This window comes from Balaenoptera musculus, chromosome 17 (genome assembly GCF_009873245.2).
Source record: "Balaenoptera musculus isolate JJ_BM4_2016_0621 chromosome 17, mBalMus1.pri.v3, whole genome shotgun sequence".
Lineage (NCBI taxonomy): Eukaryota > Metazoa > Chordata > Mammalia > Artiodactyla > Balaenopteridae > Balaenoptera > Balaenoptera musculus.
In genome coordinates this window covers 2,535,016-2,556,542 of record NC_045801.1, presented here as the reverse complement: position 1 = coordinate 2,556,542, position 21,527 = coordinate 2,535,016, and the positions used below count along the sequence as shown (strand labels likewise).

The window sequence follows — 21,527 nt, the reverse complement described above, 5'->3', positions numbered from 1 at the left end:
AGACTCTGCAAATCCTCCAGCTGCGGGAGGATCCCACCTTGGGATAGCCAGCACCCCAGCCCTGCATTCGGTGGGGGCAAAATGCCCAGCACAGCGTGCGCCCTCGTTGGGGGCACCCTGCGGGCCCTGCTATGGACCCTGGAGACCTCTGTCTTGCGTGAGGTTCCAAACTAGCCAAAGAGAACTCAGAGCCCTTCTCTCCAACCTTGGGAACCTGTTTCCTTTCCCACCATCTCTCTCAAAAAGCTAGCAGCGTACTTAACCCAAGATGAGCGCACTCAACAAACGACCCAGACAGACCTACTGCCCGTGCGCCCGGACAGCACATCCATGTCGGCTACGGTGGGAACGACAAGTGTCCAGGCCCTGCTGCAGGACCCGGGTGTAAAAGGAACACTTAGTGCCACGGAGACAGCGGGGATCATGCTGTTGCCCCGCAAGCCTGTGGGTCTTAATCTTCTTAAAATGCCTCCTCTAAAAGTCACTTGCCAAAGGAGCAGCCGCACAAAGCAATGTCACCACTGCCCAAGTGGCAGCGGGATGGAAATGACTGCCGTGTACACTGCTGTGAACAGAGGCAGGGAAGCCTCCTTTGCACCCACATTGAAAAGGTCCACAATCTCCCTGTTCGCGGAAGTGCCTTGTTTCACAAAGGCTTAGCATTTGATACCCTTAAAAAAAAAAAAAGCCACTCGAAGCACATTTTGAAAGTTCCATGTTTAAAAAGATCCTTGTTCATTGATTTTGGTGGGATAATTAAGCTGATCTAAACAAGGGGACCTTGTCCAGGCACGGGTGGGGGAGGGGCGGCGGGCCTGGCCTCGGCCTGGGAGCCCCTGCTGAGGGGGGGGGGGTCCTCTCCCACCCCCTCCTTTCTATGTGGCCTCTCTTCATCTGGGAGGCTTTTTCCCTCTGGTCAGATTTCCACTCAGCAGAGCTAAAATGCTCTCATGTTTCCTGGCTTGGAGTCGAGGCAGCCCTCCTAATGGGGTTCTGCTGAGTACACCTTCATCAATGGAATTCTGTTGTGATCAAAAAAAAAAAAAAAAACTAGGAAACCAGAGGAAGCGAGTGTGGAGCAGCATGCTCGCCCGTCCTCAGTAGGGACACGGCTTCCAGCGCATTCCGGCTCCACAAATTACAGGCACGGCTCTGCCAGGGGTGTTCCCGAGGAGGGCACTGCAATTTGGGGTTGTCTGCCACCTACGGCGCTCACCAGGCACCCTCGCTCCGTGCCAGGCTGTTAGTCACGAATCACCCCTGCCGGCTACACAGGGCTGGGCTTCCGGGCCCCACAGGACGAGCGCGAGAGGGCAGAGGGTGCCGATGACTGACGGGGACCAACCACAGGCAGAAAATGAGAGCGAAGCCCAGACCCCGGGGAGGCCCGTCCACTCTCCTCCCCACCCGTCCCTCTGCCAACACAGACAAAACCAATCCAACACCAAGCAGCCTAAACGCTGGCTAAAATACTTTCCTGGGTTCCCCTTCCTCCACTGGGGCTGGGGGCGCTGCCACAGCCGCAGCCCCTCCTCCCCTGCAGCCCTGCAGGGCGGGATCTCCCGGCTCCGAGAGGGCAGGGTCCTGTTCCCAGGCTCCTCCCGCCCCGTCCCACTCTCCAACAAGCAAAGTTGAAGGCAGAGAGGGCCCCAGGACGTTAAAAACTGCAAGCCGCCTCAGAGATCACCCAGTCCAATCTCTGCTCTGCTTTCACGATGCGACAAGGGCCAAGGCTGCAGCACGCATCTCTGCAAGGGAAGCTGGCAACTCTCACAGGCCCAGAGCCCCCTGGGCAGCCTCCCCGGGGGAACACCCAGTCCACACAACACCCGACACTAAATACCTCATATGCATTTCAAATGCATCTCGAACGATCACCTTCTTCCCTTTACAGCTGCTGCCCATGAAAAACAATTAGCCTGAATGGGACTGAAAGTCCTGATTTTTAAGACAACCTACTCCCCACCCTCTCTCCAGAAGCCCTGGCGTTTTACGTCTGCCTGGGTCTTCCCACCTGGGGCCTACATAGCTCCAGGCCAGTCACTGCACCTCCCCACCTTCAAGGGGATTCTGCAAAATCTCTCAAGCACTGAATAAACTCTTACTCCTTCTTTTAATACGTAATTCAGATCTAGCAGAAAAGTGAGAAGATTATTCCTTTTTTTAAAGGAGGCTGGGGTCACTGTTTCTGATGCCCAGCCATTTAGTACACTTCATCGGTAAACCAATGCTCCAGCTTTTTATATTCTTCCTTTTTCTCCTACTACAAGCACAAAATGGAAGAGATGAAAGATTTCCCCTGTGGGTAACCCTACCTGTCCGTCACTGACGGGAGAAGCAGAGACGCTGAGGTGCAGGGAAGGGCAGGGCTCACTCACGGTAATGCCGCAAAGATCGGCCTCGGTTTTCCCAGGAGAAACAGGCTTCGATTCGGACAATCATGTGAACCCACAACAACTGCTTCGATCACTCATCCCGTACACCCTCCTGCCGCCCCAGGCCTTAGGCTACGAGATGCCCCCAAAACCAGAAGCGACAAGGCCCCTTTTTGCGGGAGTCAACTAGGGTATCCGATGGGGCTGGGTGGCTCAGTCTGACCCATCAGTGCCCCCACTGGAAAGGAAAAAAATCTCACACTCCCTAGGAGATCAAGTGTGTGTCCCACCCCCCCCAACACACACACACACCTAGAATCACTATGAATGGTTAACCAGGAGGCTGTGCTTTTTTTTTCAAACCACCGCCCCTCCCATTTTGACATACCTCCTCTGAAAAAGCCCTTTGCTGGAATGTGTTCCCCCGGAGCCCAGTCAAGAGCAACACACCTTGGGGAGGAATGGGTTAAGCTCAAGAGCTCTAGGAGGGCGAGGCAGCACGGGAAAGGGAAAGCAGTGCAGAGATGCAGATAAATGTGCGGGGACTTCTGCAGGGCAGGGGCTCTGGACCTGGATGCACCGAGGCACTGGCCCCTCTCCTCCAGGCACAGCTTGGCTGCGGGAAATAGAGGTGTCTTCAAAGGGACAGACCAGAGGACAGTGCAGATAAGACAGAAACACAGGCACAGCCCCGGGGGTCAGCTCGGAGCCCCAAGTGTGGAAGCCCGGCTAGACGTGCTGAGGGCGTGCGTGTGCTGGGGGCAGGAGGGGTTCAGGCAAAGGGGACAGAGGCTGAACTCTCAAAAGTTGGCGACATCAGGCCGAGGGCGCAGGGAAGGGTCGGGACCTAGGGGGCGAGGCGCCAGGCTTCCTCCGGGTAGAGTAACCCGAGAAGACGGGGGATGGGGGACGCTGAGGGATGCGACCGGGACAGGGTCCATGGGAAGGTGCACACCGCGGCGAGGGGCCCGGGATGCTCCAGGAGGCTGGGGGGACAGAGACGAGGACGGGCAGGTGCAGTCGGGGAGAAGGGAGAGGGCCAAGGACGGGGGCGGGTGTCCGGGCGGGAGGAGGCTCCCGGCCATGGCGTGGGAGCACCCTCCCCGGGGAAGAGATGCGGGGCGGGCCGGGAGCGGGACCCGGAGCTCGAGGCCGAGGCCGCGGCCGCGCGGGGGTGGGGTGGGCATGGGAAGCAGCAGGTGCCGGGTGCCCAGGTGCGGGGTCGGGGGCGGCTGGCCGGCCGCTCACCTGTCTCCTCCGGCCGGGGCCGCGGGGCGGCGGCGCGGCGGCGCGGCGGGGCGGCCGGGCCGGGCCGGGCAGGGGCGGCGGGGGCGCGGCGCTCCGGGGGCGGCGGCGGCGGCGGCGGCGGCGGCGGCGGCAGGACCCGGCGGCGGCTGCTCCTCGGCCGGCCGGCCGGGCAGGCGGTCAGTCACCGATAGACCCGGGGTCAGAGGGAGCGCTTGCGAGGTTGTGGCCGGCGCGCGGGGACAACGCCGCTTTATCAGGTCGGAAACAGCCGCCGCGCGCCGCTTCCGCTGACGCAGCGCCGGCCTGCGCTCATGACTATGCAGCAGCCGCCGCGGGGGTCGGGGCGGGGCCCGCGTCTCGCGCGCCTATTGGTCTCCTTGCACCCCGCCCACCGCTCTGCCCCGCCCCGCCTAAGGAGGCCCCGCCCCTGGACCGGCCCCGCCCCTGGCCGCATCCAGCCTCCGGCCTCGGGGTAGGGGCTGCCGCGCCCACCCCACCCCCCCGGCCCCCGCTCCTCGAGGCTTGAGCACCAGACCCTAACCTAGAGCCCTGACCCCCGACCCCGGCTGCGTGCCTCTCGGTAGCCGCGGGAGGGAGAACCTGCAACCCCCGTCTCTCCCTCGTTCACCCCGCTCCTCCCTCTCCCCAAACGCCCTCCTCGCAGAGGGGCCTGGAGAGCCCCGTGGCCCGCCACCAGCCTCTGCAAACACCCTCCTCCCAGCCCATCCACCGCCCCCAGCCCTTGACGGGAAGGGTGGGCTCCGCCGCCAGGTGCGACGGCAAACACCCTCCTCTTACCCTCCACTCGGTTGTCCCTACCTCTCCCTGAGCCATCTCCCCCTCCCCGAGCCACCCCCACCTCCCACGCTCAGTGCGCCCCCGCTCCCCACCCCCTGCCCCTTCCAGTCGATGAGCGCCCTGGAGAGCTGGGGAGGACCCCGGACCTGGGGCCTTCCACTCGCAGCCTGACTCACTGCACGGGCACCCATCCGGTTTCAGCCAGCAAGCAGAGTGGCTGTAATCCCTAGGATGGGGCTGCTGGGAACTCCTGGGGACAAGGTCGGGGAAGGCAGCTTGATAAACAAGAGAAACAGATGATATAATGGGCTGAGGTCAGACAGCCCTGCGCCCATGCCAGGGTTTAAGTGGCTTTGGAGAAATTACTTCACCTCTCAGAGCCTGGGTGTCCTCATCTGTAACATGGAGATCATAAAATCCATCTCATGGGGTTGCTGAAGGGATTGAGACATAAAGAGTGCACTGCACAGCCTCCGGAGCAGTAAAAATGGGGAAATCTGATAATACTAAGTGTTGGCAGGGAAGTGGAGCAACTGGAACTCTCATACCCCCCTCAGTGGAGCTGCAAAGTGATGCAGCCATCTTGGAAATCTGTTTAGAAGTACTGGATTCTATGTAAACCCTATGACCTCCTAGATGCATATCTTATATGATCCTTTTTCTGTCCATAGCAGCACTGTTTGTAATAGCCAGAAAGTGGAAATTACTCAAATGCCTATCAACCATAGAATGGATACATAAATTGTGATATATTCACATAATGCAATGACAATGAATAATCAGTTACTACATACAACAATGTGGGTGACTCTCACACATGATTTTGAGGGGGGGGGGAAGCCAGACCCTAAAACATGCAGAATTCCATGTAGATAAGTTGGTAGAAATGTATAAATGGTGGTAGAAATTAGGATAGTGATTAATCTTGGAGGAGGGAGTGCCAGAGCCAGGACACAGAGGGAGTATCTGGGGTGCTGGTGAGGTTCTGTTTCTTGATCTGGGTGCTGGTTACATGGATGTGTTCTGTTTATGAAATGTTCTCCAGCTGCGCATTTGTCATGTGTGTGCTTTTCCGTGTGTATGTGATACTTCAGTGAGGGGTTACTAAGAACATCAGCAGTATATATATAAAGAGCCCAAAGTGGCCCCTGACACGTTGTGAGTGCTCATAACTATCTACTGACCTGCCCTGTTGGGTTTTGGCTCTTACGGCCAGAGGATGGAGGCAGAAGCAACTCCACCTGTCCTGTGTGCCAACTGTAGGGTCGTGGGCACCTTACTTCACCTTTCAGAGTCCTCATCTGTTCATGAGACTTCTGATAATACCTAGCTCACAAGTCATCGTGAGGATTAAGTAACGCTTTTTAAGAAGACTTGATATAGTAAGGAGCCCAGCATAAGGACTTAATAACTTTGTTTAATTATTCACTAAATGCTGGTAGTTATTGAATCTTCTTTATTTTCATTCATTCAGCAAATAATTACTGAGTGCCTGCTATGTGCTGTGTACCATGCCAGGTTCTAGGACGAGAGCTGGCAGCAAGATCTGCTCGCTATCCTTAAGGATCCCATAGTGGAATGGGAAACACAGATGCCCGTCCGCCATAGAACAGATACATAAATGGTGAGATAGTCACACAATGGAATGATAGTAATGACAATGCAGCTTACTAGCCGCTGTAGCTGTGGAGCCTAGCATAGGATCTGACCCTCAGTAGGCTCTCCATAAATGTTTCTGAAAGTGTAAATAAATGCATGAGATACAGAAACATCAGATGAATTGCATTCTGTAAGCCGGAGCTCCACACAGAGATTGGACAGAGAGCAAAGTTAAAGGAAAGCACAGCTCCAATGTGCACGTGCCCAACACTGAACGTGTGCATGTATGTGTGTATATGCGTGTACATGTACACGCATGTGCACGAGGACCGGGGACAGGGCCACTCTGCCAGCGCTCCATCCCAGCCTAACCAGCCGGGTCCTCATCCAAGTGCTACCACCAAGTAAGGTGTTGTGGACTGCATGCTTGTATCTCCCCAGAATTCATCTTGAAACCCTACCCACAATGGGATGATATTTGGAGGTGGGCCCTTGGGAGGTAATAAGGTCGTGGGGATGGAGCCCTCCTGATGGGACTAGTGCCCTTGTAAGAAGAGACAGGGGAGAGCTTTCTTCTGCTCTCTCCGCGTGCATGCACCAAGGAAGTCTGGGTGAGGTCGCAACCTGGAGGAGGACACCCCCCCAGAACCCCATGCTGGCACCCTGATCTCAGATTTCCCAGCATCCAGAACTGGGAGAAATAGGTGTTTGCTGTTTAAGCCGGCCAGTCTATGGTATTGTTGTTGTAGCAGCCTGAGCTGACCAAGATGGAGCAGAAAATGTGTCTGTGGCCTGTGGCCCCACCATCCAGCTGCCCAGCGTGGCCTGGGAATGGGGCCGACGAGGCCCCTACCCGGCTTCTCCTCACTCCCCCTGAATGGCTGGCCCCCCAGTCGTGTAAGGAGAGAGCTGGACACATGGGAGACCCTCTTGCCCTGGACTCTGGCCTGGCTCCAGAGCAGGGTGTGTGTGGGCACCTACCTGTCACAGGTGTGCAACCCGGGCAGTTGCACAGGCCTTGTGCTCAGAAGAGCTTCACACCTGCTTTGCTTTACTGCTCGGCTGTCACTCTGTACATTCTGAATAATCTTAAACAAACGATGGAGGGAATCCTGTGTCCTCATTTGTAAGCACATTGACCTGCAGGGACACTTGTGGGGAGCCTGGGGCATGACAACATCTCCATTACTGCTTGTGTGAGCTTGCCTTCTCCCCACCTCACCTGGGGACTCTTGGAGCAGGGCTATGTCCCTCTCATCCATGGGCCCCCCCCCCCACCAAGGCCTAAGAACTATCAATATAAAACTGTAACCTTGACCATTTCTGGAAGTTTGCCAGGAATCACCTCCTCCATGAAGCCCTCCAGGATGCCCTGCCATGGAGGAGTGAGTGGCTCCCTCCCGTGAGCTCTGAGGCACTCTGCCCCTTCACCAATCATTCCCAACTGTAACTGGGCATTGTCTGCCTCTCTAGTGGTCTGTGAGCCCTGTCCAAGGGACGGGTACCAGGCCAGGTTCACTGATACATCCCAGAGCCTGCCCACAGTATGGCTGCAGACATATTTGGATGGAGAGGGTGACAGATGAGAGAGAGAAGAGGAATCTCTTTTTTTTTTTTTTAATTTCTTTATTTTGGCTCCTCCGGGTCTTAGTTGCAACACGGGAGATCCTCGTTGCGGCATGCGGGATCTTTAGTTGCAGCATGTGGACTTCTTCTTAGTTGCGCATGCGGACTCTTAGTTGTGGCATGCATATGGGATCTAGTTCCCCGACCAGGGATCAAACCCAGGCCCCCTGCATTGGGAGCGCGGAGTCTTACCCAATGGACCACCAGGGAATTTCCCTTAGGAAGTTCTTAATTAGGGCCCATGCAGAGACTCTGGGTGTTCCATGGACCCCTGAAACAACATGAGCCAACGTTGACTGAGCACTTGCTGAGGACTGGACCCAGCACTCTGTGTGTTTCCCACAGTCACATGCCTACATGGGTCAGGAGCTTTCATCTTCATCTTGTGACCCCCCTGGTTCAGGTTCAGGACACCTGCAGCAGAGGGCATGGGGCCCCTGTGACCCTTAGCATCCCTGATCCTGGTGCCAGGGGGCAGGAGGAGGATGGGAGCTTGGGCCTGGGAGAGGTAGGAGGGAGGGGCAAGATTCGGGGCAGGTCAGGGTTTGGGAAGTGAAGGGGTGATCCGCACACAGGCTCAGGGGGGTCACGGGGCCTGGGTTTGAACTTTGACCTCATTGTAAATGAGCCTGAGTCTGTGAAATGGAGGGGACCTTACCTGGAGGAGGTGGCAGTCAGGAGCACACCTGGGAGCCGCCTGCCTGGGCTGAAAGCCTGGCTCTGCCCTCAGCTCGCTGGACCTGGGTATTCTTAGCTTCCAGGAGGCAAGAGTGACAGTTCCCGCCTGGAGGGCTGTTGTGAGAAGTGGATGAGTTACCACCCATCGGCATGAGTGAGCAGCATCTGAGAAGCACTTCCCAGGGGCTAGACAGGGAAGGGAGCTGGTGTGCCTGGAACTCGGTAGCCTGGGATGGCTCAGATTTCACTGTGATTGAGACAATAAGCCTGCTCATTAATTCAGGGCTTACTGTGCTCCCGGCCCCTTCCCTACCTTACCAGATCTCTTTAGGGAACTGAGGCAAGGAGCTCTCTCCTGAGACTGCGGTCTACACACTGACACAGACGTGTGCCAGCTGGACACCCTTAGTGGACGCCTCCTCTGCTCCTTTGCAAACCTCTCTTTTGTTTTGTTTTTTAATATATTTATTTTTATTTTATTTATTTTTGGTTGCATGGGGTCTTCATTGCTGCGTGCAGGCTTTCTCTAGTTGCGGCGAGCGGGGGCTACTCTTCGTTGCGGTGCGCGGGCTTCTCATTGCAGTGGTTTCTCTTCTTGCCGAGCAGGGGCTCTAGGCGCAAGGGCTTCAGTAGTTGTGGCTCGTGGGCTCTAGAGTACAGGCTCAGTAGTTGTGGTGCACGGGCTTTGTTGCTCTGCGGCATGTGGGATCTTCCCGGACCAGGGCTCGAACCCGTGTCCCCTGCATCGGCAGGCAGAGAATTCTTAACCACTGCGCCACCAGGGAAGTCCCCTCTCCTTTGTTTTTTTTAAGCAACAAACACTTTTAAAAACAGACTCGTTTGCAGAGTCCCAAGATCTCAGTTAGTAAGCTCATTTATAACTATGTATTTCTGAGCACCTGCTCTGAGCCAGGCCGGGTTCTCAGAGTGCTGGTTTGCAGCTGTCTGCCTGACAGCCACCCTCCCTCCAGGACAGAGAGCACAGGGGCAGGCTCCCCTCTCTGCCACTTCCTTGTGTGACCTTGGGAGAAAGACCTCATCTCTTTGAGCCCAGAGGTGAAAGCAGAGGCTGGGAGCCCCCAGAGGGTGGAGTGTGGACGTCCAGGGATGCGGGGTAGGTGGGCCCACACCCTACAGGTCCCAGATCTTAAGCAAGGCAAAGTCCCCCAATTGCCCATGATGGAACCCGAGACCTGAGAGGACAGTGCCTGCCCAGCCCCAATGGGGACAAATCCATGGCGGGACCTCCAGGTGCTGGAATTGGCAAGAGAGTAGCAGGCTCCCTGAGGTCACAGAGGTGCTTGGGGTCATACGGCTTCTCAGAGGTATATGGCTGCCCGGAGCCATCTAGGTGCCTAGGGTCATAGAGGTGCCTGGGGTCCTATGGCTGCCCAGGGTCATACAGCCTCCCAGGGCTACTTGGGGGTCATATGGCCATCTGGGATCATACAGCTTCTTGGGGTCATATGGCTACCTGGAGTCATACAATCACCTGTGGTCAGACATTTGCCAGGAGTCATATGGCTACCCGGTCATAGGGTGACCCATGGTCATGTGGCCACTCAGAGTCATAGAGCTACCGGGGTCATATGGACACCTGGGCTCACACGTGCATCTCCTTGGAAGTTCAGGCTCCTTCCAGACCATTCTCTTGCCTCTGTGTCCTGGGTGAGCACACACAGACACATACACACCAAAGCTGGAATGCCAGCCTCTCAATCCCCTTCCCCACCCGGGCCTAAGGAATCACTGGTGTCCTTATTAAGTAACCCCTCCTGTCCAAATCCCTATGGGGCCTGTAGTCACTGCAGGAACCCCCGGGTACACCTGGGCAGCCTGGGCTCTGGCAGAAAGGGACCCAGGAGTCCTCAAGTGGGGACAGCTGGGCGCCAGCCCATCTGGGTTCCACTCCCAGCTTTACCCCTTCCTTGCCAGTTTCACACAGTCCCTACGCTCAGAAAGACCCCGCACTTGGTTTAATGTGCTGCCGCCACCTCGATTTTGCAATTCCTAATAACTTGTGAACACGGGGACCCGATTTTCATTTTACTTGGGGGCCTAAAAATTGTGTAGTCGGTCCTGGCTGTGAATGAATCTCTCTGCTTCTCCGTGCCTTAGTGTTCTCATCTGTAAATTGGGTGCATGGGCTCAGTACTAATGCTTATCTGGCTTGGACTCGAGAGCCCAGGGAATGATAAAGGGTGATCGCCAGAACAGACTGAACGCCAGCTCAGGCCCTGCCTGGTCATGGTCCCCTCACGCCCACAGCAGCCCTGCACTCAGCGCGTCAGTGTCCCTGTCTAACCAAGGCACAGAGAGGTAAGGTGGCAGGTCTGGTGTCACACAAGGGGCAAGAGGCCGAGCTAGGATTTGAACGCAGACTGCCTGGCTCTGAGTCCTCGTGTCTTCTGCCCAAGGTCACGGAGCAAGGAGCTCCCAGACTGTCAGGGTGGGGAGGGGCTGCAGCATCCGCTCGGCATCTCGAGTCCACTTGTCGGGACACTGAGGGGCAGTCAGCGTGCTTTCAGCTCAGCCATGAACCAAATGACCAGGGTGACCTGGAGAGGAGGAAAGAGGCAGCCGCCCACGGCAGGTGGAGGGTGGGGCACCTGGCAGGACCTGTCAGAACGAAGGGTGAAGGCAGGTGATGCGTGGGGCCACCCCAACCAGGGCCTCTGGCGCAGGCCACAGCTGCTGATGTCAACAAGGGCAGGGCAGGCCTCTGGGGTGCTCCAGTCACGTCACGGTCCTCAGCCAGGACTCCCACCCCCACCCCTGCGTGGTCGGCAGCTCCCTCAGTCCTGTGGGTCTCCTCTCTCCTCTTGCCTTTGTTCCTCCTGTCAGCAGTTCCCTCCCTCCTCCTCCTTGGGTCTGCCTGTCCATGCATGCCTCCTCCAGGAAGCCCTCCCAGACCACTGCAGCACACAGTCATCCCTGCCTCCCCCGACACACAGCAAAAATAAAGCTGGGCTGGGAGTTCCCTGGTGGTCCAGTGGTTAGGATTTGGCGCTTTCCCTGCCGAAGGCCCAGGTTCAATCCCTGGTTGGGGAACTAAGATCCCACAGGCTGCGCGGCCAAAAAAAAAAAGAACAAAGCTGGGCTTTGATTGTGTCCTGAATCACCATTTACAGTGCAGTCCACACTTTATAAGGCACTTTTCCTGTCCACGGTCTCATTGGAGCCTCACAGGAACCCTATGGAGTCAGATTTTTTTGTCCGCATTTTGCAGATGGAGACCTAAGAGGCAAGGGAAGGGCCTGAGCTCACGTGGGGGGTAGTTGCACCAATGGCTAGCACTTACTGCTACCTCCCTGGGTGCCAAGGGCTGACCCACGTATTTTCATTCATTCATGCAGTAAACGTGGACTAGCACCGGGTCTGTGCCAGGCACTGTCCTAGAGGCCGTGGGAGCCGCAGTGAAGGAAACAGACCAGCACAATCCCTTCTTCTGGAATCTGCACCCCAGCTGGGAGAAAGACAATGAACAGGCAACACACAGTAAGGAGGTGTGGCAGACACTGGGCAGAAGCAGGAGGGAGGGAGTTGGGGGGGGGGGCGGGCAGGTCAGGTGAGACCCCTTGCAAAGGGGACTGTGGGAGAGGCCTGAAGGAGGGGAGGGGACAGCCCTGAGGTTGCCCACCCTGGAAGCAGCCTGGTCTCATGCTGGGGGCTGGGCATTCCCCCCAACCCCGCAAAGCACAGGGGGGCCTCTTTGGGCCCCTGGTGGTCCAGTGGGTAAAACTCCGTGCTCCCAATGCAGGGGGCCTGGGTTTGATCCCTGTTCAGGGAACTAGATCCTGCATGCATGCCGCAAATAAGACCCAGTGCAGCCAAATTAATTAATTAATTAATTAATTAATTAATATTTAAAGAAACTAGCTAAGTCCGGTTGCCTCCTGGTTCTGCTGCCCTCGCGTCCATTCACACATCCACGCGTTCACCAGTTCACATGGCCGCTCATCCAGCAAATAGAACAGGCTGTCTACAAGGTTTCACTGAGCCTGCGTGAGGGAAACAGACTAAGTCCTTGCTCTCAGGGGCTTATATTCTAGTGGGGAGACACAGCAACAAGTAAATAATAGGAGCCCATGGTTATAAATACTATGGAGAAAAAGAAAGCTGAGGAAGGAGGCCAGGGAGCGGGGGCTGCTCTCCACAGCGGGTGGCCAGGAAGGCCCCCTGAGCTGGAGTGGAAGTCAGGAGGGTCTGGGCAGGAGGGAGACACAGGGAACTTAACGTTTTAAAAGGTCTTTCAGGGACTTCCCTGGTGGCGCAGTGGTTGAGAATCCACCTGCCAATGCAGGAGACACGGGTTCCAGCCCTGGTCTGGGAAAGTCCCACATGCCGCGGAGCAACTAAGCCCGTGCGCCACAACTACCGAGCCCACGCACCTAGAGCCCGTGCTCCGTAACAAGAGAAGCCCCGCTTGCTGCAACTAGAGAAAAGCCTGCACGCAGCAACAAAGACCCAACACAGCCAAATAAATAAATAAATACACTTATTAAAAAATTTAAGGGCTTCCCAGGTGGCGCAGTGGTTGAGAATCTGCCTGCCAATGCAGGGCACACGGGTTCGAGCCCTGGTCTGGGAAGATCCCACATGCCGCGGAGCAACTAGGCCCGTGAGCCACAACTACTGAGCCTGCACGTCTGGAGCCTGTGCTCCGCAACAAGAGAGGCCGCGACGGTGAGAGACCCGCGCACCGCGATGAAGAGTGGCCCCCGCTCGCCGCAACTGAAGAAAGCCCTCGCACAGAAACGAAGACCCAACACAGCCAAAAATAAATTAATTAATTTAAAAATAAATAAATAAATAAAATAAAAGGTCTTTCAGGGCAGAGGCAGAGCAGAGAGACCATGGGGGCTTCTGTGACCGTGCAAGGGAGAGCTGCTGGTGACAGTGAGAAGAGCAGTGGCTGGACACGCATTGAACCGCAGGACTGACTGGTGGACAGGCTGTGGAGTCATTACTCACAGTGAAAGTTTATCTAAGCCTCCCTAAGCCTCAGTTTTCTCACCTGGTCAATGGGGTGCTAGGACCTTACTGCCCAGGCTCTGGTGAGGAGAAGCCAGGAAAGCGTGGGAAGCCTTACTGAGGCCTGGTCAGTGCTGGGCCCTGGTCTAGCCTGGAGGGTACAGCACGCAGTAGGTGCTTTACAAACGGTGGTTTCTTATTTTTTATGTTTTGTGCACGCGCATGTGCGCGTGTGCGTGTGTATGTGTGTGCGTGTGTGTGTGTGTTTTGGCCGCGCCACTCGGCTTGCAGGATCTCAGTTCCCCAACCAGGGGGTTGAACCCGGGCCACGGCAGTAAGCCCAGAATCCTAACCACTAGGCCCCCAGGGAACTCCCCGGTTTCTTACTTTGTAAAAGGAGGTGGGAGAGGGCAATGCTGAACCCAAAGGCAATGAGGTGCTGGTAGTGAACTGGGGCCACCGTGCTTGGGTGGAGGCAGGCCTCTTGGGGGACAAGGTGGTAGCCCTGTTGGGTGGCTGCCTGTGGCAGGGTCGTTATTGTCTGACCTTGTGGCCGGAGAGCCCAAGAGAAGTTGCCGGGGGGCTGGAGTCCAGAGCCAAGCACGCGGGCTGCAGAGAGCACTGACCCCACTTCCCCGGGCGGCGGTGCCAGCAGGCCTCTTTTCCATGGTGTTTACTGAGCTCCTCCGGCTCCAAGGAGCTCCGCGTGTGGGCCGAGTTCCCAGGGCCGTCCGTCCCCCTGACAGCGTGCTGGGAGCCAGGGAGCGATGGGGGTGGCTGAGTGATGCCTCCCGGGGTGGGGTGGGTGGGGGGCAGGCTCATCAGCCCCTCCTGAATCTACAGGCCCGGGAAACCACCCCAGGCCCACCCCTGACCGGGGCTCAGAGCTGGGGGCTGGGATGGAGCTGAGCTGAGACCCCTTTCTCCAGGCTGCCTGGTGAGGAGGGGGTGGAGCAGATGCAAAGGGGTCATGACTCAGGAAACAGGGACAGGCTCAGTTTGGGAGCAAAGAGGGTCAGGGTTCAGTCGGTAAAATTAGAGCCAGTGATAAGGGGAGAGTAGGATCAGGGCTTAATGTATAACCAGGGTCAGGGTTCAATGTTTGACCAAGGTTGGTCTGAGAATGTGAACAAGGGTTAGGTCTGAGAATGTGAGCAGGGATTAGGGCTCAGCATGTGGCCAGGATCAGGGCTCAGTCCATGGGCAAGGTCAGAGTTCAGCCCGTGACTGGGATCAGGGTTTAGTGTGTCATTAGGATCAGAGTTCAGTGTGCATCAGGGGTCAGTCTGTTACTAGGATTGGGAGGAGTCTATGAGCGGGGTCAGGACTCAGTGGTGACTGACCACGGGACTCAGCACGGGGCTGCTGCCCTTGAACCTGACGTGGCAGCTACAACCCTGCGGTGGACTCAGGGCTGCCATGGGGCTGCTGCCCTTGAACCTGACGTGGCAGCTACAACCCTGCGGTGGACTCAGGGCTGCCATGGGGCTGCTGCCCTTGAACCTGACGTGGCAGCTACAACCCTGCCGTGGACTCAGGGCTGCCTGGTCTCTTTTCTCTGCGCAGTTCAGCCCCATTCAGCTTCCTCTCTCTTTCATTTAAGAATCTTCTACTCGAATCTAAAAGAGTGTGGATATATGTATATGTATAAATGATTCACTTTGCTGTACAGCTGAAACTAACACAACATTGTAAATCAACTATACTTCAATAAAAATTTAAAAAAAAAGACATGACCGTTATTAAAAAAAAAACAAAAAAGAATCCTCTATTCTGCTAGGCATTGTTCTAGGTGCTTCAAACTCCAAGGTCACTTAGCTACAGTCACAGCCCTAAAGGACGTCCCGTCCCCTGGTGCCTCAGCCAGGTCCGCATCCTACAAGATACTCTGGCGCCCAGAAAGGACCAGTGACGTATTTCTCCTCGGGACTCAAGGCTTCCTGGAGAAGGCTTTGAAGGCTGGTTCACTCAAGGGAGTGGGCAGGGGGGCATTCCAGGCAGAGGGTACCGCTTGAGCAAAGGCTTGGGGGCTGATGGGCTCAGAGCAAGGGAATCTGGTTGCCAAGGTGAGCGCTTGGCCAGTGTCAGAGCTGGGGGCCGGCCCGGCTGTGGACAAATAGGGCCCAGTGCTCAGAGAGCGACGTGCAGACTAGCCTTGTTGGGACAGGAGGCCATGCTTGCACAGGCTCAGAGGTAGCCCCAGCCAGTTCCCTCCAGGTGACAGGGTGTTCGCTTTGGTGGGCCCTCCCTGCCCCGGAGGCGGCCCACAGTGGGTGGGTCAGAAGCAGCAGACAATGGGAAGGAATGAGAGGCCGATAAACACGGCTGTGGAAAGGGGCGGGAGGGCGAGGGAGGCTGGGCAGAGGCCAGGGCAGCAGAGCGGGCAAGGTGGCATACAGCCCTGGGAGGGCCACCATCAGCAAGGGACATGCGGTGGGGGCCTGGGCAGCAGGGCTCCCAGCTGGGCATCGTCTCTGAGTGCTTGGTCCGCTGGCCAAGTCCCTGCAGCCTCAAGCCACCCCACCCCCCCCAGCTCGCAGGCCCAGGCCTGGGGCATCCTCCCTCTGCTCTGCCACCTGTGCAGGGGTGTGCAGGACGGCTGGGCCCCGGCCTCCAGCCTGCCCAGACCTCGGCTTTGGCATCCGGTCTGGCCCACTTCACAGCCACCTTCGCAGAGCTGGAGTCACCTTTTTTTTTTTTTTTTTAAACATCTTTATTGAAGTATAATTGCCTTACAATGGTGTGTTAGCTTCTGCTTTATAACAATGGAGTCACCTTTTTCAAGCGCAACGGGACCAGGCCCTGCCCTGCTTAACCCCCTTCCCTTTTTCCTGCTCCCCCTCACCCCTGCCCCTGGACCAGGCCACCAGCTACTCAGGAACCTTCCCACAGCCTGGCTTATGTGTCCCCACCCTACCTGAGGGCAGCCGCTGGGCCGAGGCAGGGCTCCGGGGGTGATGGTGGGGCTGTCAGAGGGCGGGGCTGCCTCCCAACGGCCCACGGGGAGGTCCAACAGCGGGGAGGGCTGGGGGTGCCGGTGCTGGCTGGGGAGGTGGTGGGCTCAGAGGACGCGGCCTGAGCCTTCAGGTGGGGTGGCGGCAGCTAGGGTGCAGGCAGGTTGGGGCTCTTGGGGAACAAGGTGGTAGTTGGGGCTGCACCACTACAACAGCTCTTTCTATCCTCAAAGAGCCCATTCCCTTGGACCAGGTGTTACCATTATTCCCTTTGCTCAGATGAGGAAACTGAGGCCCAGAGCAGTTGAATGATGCACTTAAAGTCACCCAGCCATCCGGCAGGACCGGGGCTAGCCTCCAGGCTGGCTGACCCCAGAGCCGGAGCTCTGAACCCCGAGAGCTGTCAGGACCGTTAGGAGCAGAACGTGGGGGACTTCCCCGGCCGTCCAGTGGCTAAGACTCTGCACTCCCAGTGCAGGGGGCCTGAGTTCGATCCCTGGTCAGGGAACTAGATCCCACGTGCCACAACTAAGACCCGGTGCAGACAAATAAATAAATAAGCATTAAAAAAAGAAAAAAAGAGTGGAACGTGGTGCCAGGCAAAGGGCCAGACATGGGACGGGGGCATATCTGAATTCAGAGGCGACTGGCAACGGGGGCTGGTGGGTCCTGTCCTGGCCCCTCCCAGACCCCCAGAGGGCCCTGCCTGCTGCATCCCCTCCCACCCGGGGCACCTCACACTGGTGTGCCGGTCACTCTCATAGACACAGCGTCATCAAGCCTAATTAACCACGGCCGGCACTTATTGACCATTTACTCTGTGCTAAGCCCTTTCCTCCCCTGCTCATGTGAGTATCACCCTGCAACCTGGGGGCCAGGTCCCGAGCTCCACTGAAGGACGCAGAACAAAGGTTGAGAGCAACACAGTGGCCTGACCCCACTGCAGGTGACAGCAGAGCTCTGACCCTCTGTCCATTGCCCCAGGCTGTCCTCAAGGCCAGGAATAAGGTCACCATCATCCTGCATGGGTGGGGTGCAGGGATGGAACGAGGCCCACCTGGTTCCCACCCAACCTGCTGGGTTGGTTTGGCTCTGCCAGAGCCCCATGCCTGGGGAGCCCTCCGGTGCCACCGTCCCCACTGGCTGTCTCTAAGAGCAAGGACTTTGAGAGCCAGCTGTGCCCACAGGGGTACAGGTCCTTGGGATACGCTCCTTAGTCTCGGGCAGGGACGAGCGAGGTTCGAGAAGCCGGGCAAAGCCTCAAGTCTGTCAGCCGGCGGGTGAGAGCAGGTGAGCCGCAATGATGGCCCAGGGCCCACGCAGTCCCTGCGGCAGCTGTGCCTTCCGAGCCCTGCTCAGGACGCAGACAGCCCAGTCTCCATGCGGGCAGCTCACTTGCTGGCTGGGACCTCCGTTTCCACATCTGCAACTCGAGGCAGTGAACACCCCACAGAAGCCCAGGGAGGGGTCCGTGGGGTGATGGCTCTTAGCGCAGGCCCAGCGCCCGGCCCCCAAGAAACTCAGCCCCTAGTTCTGGGGTTGGGGTCAGAGGGCGCGGGCTGAAACCAGATGCAGATTTTCAAGTCCCCGCCACCCTCTGCTAGCTGTGAAGCCAGACAGCCTGCTTCCCCTCTCCGTGCCTTGGTGTCCCCATGTGTAACGGCCCATGGCACTAGCACAGGTGTTTGGGGTCATTCGATCCTCTGACACCTCCCAGAGAGACATGGGGGGACCCCCAGGCACCTGATGGGGACCCACGGCCACGCACACACACTCTGCCCTCAGACTCGCAGGCGAACACGCCCATACACGTGTGCCCACACAAACGTGGGCACACTCACCTACGCGTGCCCACAGAGCCAGCCCAGATGCCACGCCCACCTCCCACCGTACACGGGTTCACACACACGGTCTCTCTGTCTCCTACGCCCGGGCCCAGGCACACCTGGAACCTGGCACAGGTGTCTGCTCTGCTTCCCTCCTGGTCCCTGGCACCATCTCTGGACACCAGCTTCTAGAGAGAGTCAGCCCGGCACCCGGCAAAGGCCCTCCTTCCTGCTGTCCCCGCCTGGGCCCCAGTGGGGGTCCCCACAGGCTGAGGTCACTCCCTATCCATTCTCCACCTTGAACCCCACGGAGTTCCATTCACCTGTGCCTAGTGCCCTGTGGACCCCCGGGCCCAGCAGCAGCCGCCAGAGTCTGCAGGGGCCCCTCCTTTCTGGGTGCCAGACTGTCTCTCTACAGGGGGTACCCCGCCACACACTCCTTATGCCACCTGCAGTCCTGGTTCCAGCACACACCACTGTGTGACGCTGGGCTCCCTCCACCTCAGTCTCCTCACCTGTGAAATGGGGGCGCTTGGCAGGCCCCACCTGTGTGCCAGTGGAGAGCTAAGGAGTGAAGGGCACACAGCGAGCGTAGGGGGTCCCCCTGACCCTGGCAAGATCATGCCAGCTCTGGCGCCAGATGTGTCCTGGGTCACCTGAAGGAGGCCCCTGCTTGTCCCTCAAGGCCCCATCAAGGACACTGGGCCTGGACTCTGCCAAGGGTGTGTAGGAGGAACTTTGGCCCTTACCTGGCTGAGCCTCAGTTTCCTCATCCATAAGATGGGATAGCATTGTGTCACAGGACTTGCGGGGAGGATACAAGAGGTAGTTTATGTGAAGTGTCCTCGATAAAGGAAAGCAAAGATGGAGACAGCAAGGATGAGACACAAAATCTTATCCCCGAGGCCATAGCCCCCCTTAGACATGAGGTCCTTCTGGACGCTTCTCAGACTCCTTGAGGCTGATGGGAAACTTTAAGCATCCTGCCCAGTCTCTGCAGTGTGACGCCGTTGATAACCACAGTACACGGTCCATCTCTGATTCTGAGCTCTTGGGGTTTCAGCGGGCCCTCACTGTGGCCTCAGAAGAGTGGAGGAGGGCTTCCCTGGTGACGCAGTGGTTAAGAATCCGCCTGCCAATGCAGGGGACACGGGTTCCATCCCTGGTCCAGGAAGATCCCACATGCTGCGGAGCAACTAAGCCCGCGTGCCACAACTACTGAAGCCTGCACGCCTGGAGCCCGTGCTCCGCAACAAGAGAAGCCACCACAGTGAGAAGCCCACGCACCGCAACGGAGTAGCCCCCGCTTGCCGCGACTAGAAAAAGCCCACGCACAGCAACGAAGACCCAACGCAGCCAAAAATAAATAAATAAATAAATAAAAATTAAAAAAAAAGAAGAGTGGAGGAAACCAACCCGCAACACCAAGCACCCTGGTTCCAGCTCCCCCCACCCCCGTCCCCGCCCGCTCACACACCAGGGGTCCTCTGTGTGATTCCCTGCTCCCCAGAGGAGCCATAGCCATAGGGTCTGAGGACCCGGGCCCCTGCTGCCAGCCGCGGCCTGGCTCTGAGCGTCCTGTGGCACAGTGTGGGATCTGCCATTGGTGAGGATTCCACACCCACAGTCCCTCCCCGCCCCCACCCCAGGCCCTACAACCCTCCCGGGGTGAGGGGGGGCAGGAGAATGAAGAAACTGAGCTCCGGGAGGTGAGACTCACAGAGGAAGTCATGGGGCCCTGCCTTAGTTCACGTGAGTTCTTGGCTACCGCGTGAGAGTGACTGGGTCTCCGTGCCTCAGTTTCTTCACCTGGGAAATGGGGCAGGGTTGTAGCGTGGGCAAGGGCACAGCCAGACCTTGCTGCTGCTTGTGTTACTGCGACCAGGGCTCAGGGAGGCCTCCTGGCTTGGGTGGTGTTTGAGCCAGGTGGTGAGGAGGGGCTGGTCTCTATTAACAGACAGGATAGGGAAAAGCATTCCAGCAGAAGGAACAGCATGTGCAAAAATGTTGAGGCCTGGAGATCTGCTCAAGGCCAGACAGGCCCCTGGGAGGCCTGGAGCCAGGGTGGGTGGGGGCGGGGCAGGGTGCAGGGGGCTGCAGGAGGCTCCCCAGCTGCACGATGAGGGTGCCCTGAGCGGTGGTCAGTGGTCAGCCGCACTCCCAATCACACACGCCGTTCCTTCTGCCACGGTGCCACCCGGCCCTGCCCACACTCTCCACTGCGTCCAAACTAAACAAGGATGCCGCCTTGCTCTCACAGACCTTCCTCTCCACCATCAAGTTGCAAGAGCAGGAGCGATGCCATGCTTGGACCAGCTCCAAATCCACAGAGAGGAGGCTGGCTGGAGAGGCTTCCCTGGAGGAGCGACTCCACAGCTGGGACCTGGGGCAAGGAAGAGCCCGGGGGACAAAGAGGGACAGAGGGTGAGAAGGTTTTAGGTTAGGCTCAGCCTAACCTAAAGGTCCAGCCCCGCTCTGCCCTCCCCTGCTCCTCTCTGAGCCTGGTCACCACTAACCGAGCTGGTCAGGTCCCTGCAGAGTTTCTCTGAGGATTAGAGAGACTGCCCGAGCTCAGCAGAGTGGAGACCGCTGTCTGCAGTGGGGTTTCCAGCGACCCACTCCCCACAGAGCTCCTTGGGGCACCTACTGCGGGCTTTCCTGTTCCTCAACCCTCATCACAGCCCATTTTACAGATGGGCACAGTGAGGGGAGAAGAAGCCTGCCTGGGTTGTGGCTGGGAGGAAAACAGCATCCCGGCCCCGTGGTCGGGTGGCCAGGAGGGAAGGTGCCAGGCTGCTCTGCGGGCAGGGCGGGACCCACACTGTCTGTGGGAACCGTCACCTGCGACCTGGAGGAGAAACATCGATACCCCTTGGGCACCCACGGCCAATTAGTTGAGGAGGAGGAGGAGGAAGCTGATGCAAGGGCCCAGATTTTGAAATCTGACAACCGCCCTGGTGAACTTGATTCACCCACAGGCTGGGAGCCACCTTCTCCAGAGCCTCCCTGCCTCCAAGTCACGCAGCTGCCCCTCTGCGTGTGCCCCGCTGTGGTGCCGGCCCACTTCCTAACCGCCTGAGCCTCCCTCCTCTGCGAAACGGGGGTGTTATGGGTTGAATTGTGCCCCCCAAATTCATACGTCCAAGTCCTAACCCCCAGGACCCCAGGGTGGGACCTAGTTTGGAGATGGGACCTTTACAGAGGCCATCAAGTTAAAGTGAGGTAGGGTGACCCTAATGCAATCTGACCGGTGTCCTTCTAAGAAAGGGAAATTTGCACAGAGCTATGCGGGGAGAACGCCGTGTTGACCACCGTCTACAAGCCTAGGAGGAGGGCCTGGAACAGAATCTCCCTCATGGCCTCAGAAGGAGCCTTGACCTCAGACTTCCGCCTCCAGAGCCCTGAGACAATAAAAGTCGGCCGTTTCAGCGGCCCCGCCCCCTCGGTGG

At 57.7% G+C, this 21,527-nt stretch overlaps 1 protein-coding gene across 1 annotated transcript in view; it reads right to left on the bottom strand.

The window, feature by feature from the left end:
• SLC45A4 (solute carrier family 45 member 4) overlaps window positions 1-3,653 on the bottom strand; it is a 74,418-nt gene extending 70,765 nt beyond the window's left edge. Inside the window, exon 1 of the mRNA XM_036829929.1 lies at window positions 3,624-3,653. The gene's annotated coding sequence lies outside the window, so the exon portion shown is untranslated. The remainder of the gene's footprint in view (window positions 1-3,623) is intronic.
• Between the last annotated feature and the right edge of the window lie 17,874 nt (window positions 3,654-21,527).